The sequence below is a fragment of the Lutra lutra genome, chromosome 1 (assembly GCF_902655055.1).
Source record: "Lutra lutra chromosome 1, mLutLut1.2, whole genome shotgun sequence".
Lineage (NCBI taxonomy): Eukaryota > Metazoa > Chordata > Mammalia > Carnivora > Mustelidae > Lutra > Lutra lutra.
In genome coordinates, this window is record NC_062278.1 from 1,211,126 (window position 1) to 1,212,608 (window position 1,483).

Here is a 1,483-nt window from a genome sequence, read left to right on the forward strand (position 1 = left end):
AGTGTCCGGGAGAGAAATCAGCACGCTGGTCCTTCCACCCGGGGCACGGAGGCTGCTGGAGACTCTCCCAGCTGTCCCCGAGGGTTCTGGTTGCTGAGGGACTGGCGTGGCCTGTCGCGGGCGGTGGCAGGGGTCAGACGGGCACGGCCCCTGGCCGGGCTCTGGGCAAGGGGTGAAGAGAGCAGACACTCGGGCAGTGAATTTGGGAGGGCCCTGTCGGCCTGTGCCACAGCCTGTAGAGTCCCGTCCCTTCCCCCAGGACGCCCCCCAAGTCCCCAGGAGAAGAAGCGGTCCTCCAGGGCCCGGGCTGGAGAACAAAGCCCCTGTGTGCTGTTCTGGGACCGAGAACCCCGTGGAGGACAGAGCCCCTTTCAACACCAGCCCCGCTCCTTCCACCGTTCAAGGTCAACGTGGCCTCTGGGCTCCTGGGGGCAGGCCAGCTTGGTTGACGCAAGCAGATGATTCAGAGATAGCCCACAAGGACGGCCACGGCCACTGGGCATCTCTGGGGGTTGGCTTATCTAATCTTAGCTCTGCCTTGAGCCGGTTGCCGGAGTGGGCCCTCTCGGGCGGGCTTCTCAGAGACCCCCGGGGCGAGGGCTGCACCAGCTCCGTGCCATGCGTCTCAAGATGGGACCTGTTCTGGGGAGGCTTGGGTTTCGGGGCCTGAAGAACCGAGGGAGGTCGCAGTCCAGACCAAGCCCCTGGGAGGACACTGGAGGGACCATAGTCCCGGGGGACCACAGCTCACAGGGACTACAGCCCGTGGCAAGGGGAGACACAGTTCATGGGGGGACAGAGCCCAGCGGGACCACAGCCCATGGGGGCAGGAGGCAGCCACAGTTCATGGGGCCCAGAGTTCATGGGGGTCTACGGCCCATGCACAGCCTGTGGGAACCACAACGAGTTGGGACCACTATACCCACGCTGTCCTCCCTCCTCCCTCTACCCAAGCCTCCCTCCTCCCTCCGTCCACACCCCAGCATCCGTCAGAAACCATGATGCTGGATCTCCCAGTCCTTCCAAATCTGACTGCCCTGGCCCATGCCCCCAGCACTTTTCTCCTGAGCCACAACCAGCCCCTCCCTCTCCTCCCTGCCTTCTCCTCCCCTGAGCAAGCAGATCCTCAAGCCCTCGGCAGGATCCCCCGACTTGGAGGAAACCTGCGAAGCTGGTGTCTTCTGACTGTCCGAGACCTGGCCCTCGGGGGAATCCGGCCCTGGGATCAGAGCCTTTCCTGTCCAGCGCCAGGCCGACTCCCAAAACCCACGTTAGTACCCCTTATCCACCCGCAGGCAGGCTCCCTGGTCACGCCGTCTCTGGCAAGGGGACGCACAGGGCAGATGGTGCCGACTGGGGAGGACATCACCCTGGACACCGGCCAGGTAGGAGCAGATAAGAGAACTGCCCGCCCAGCACCACAGCCCAAGCCCATGGCCATGGGAGAGAGCACGCGGAATGTTCCTACAGAAGAACATTCTGT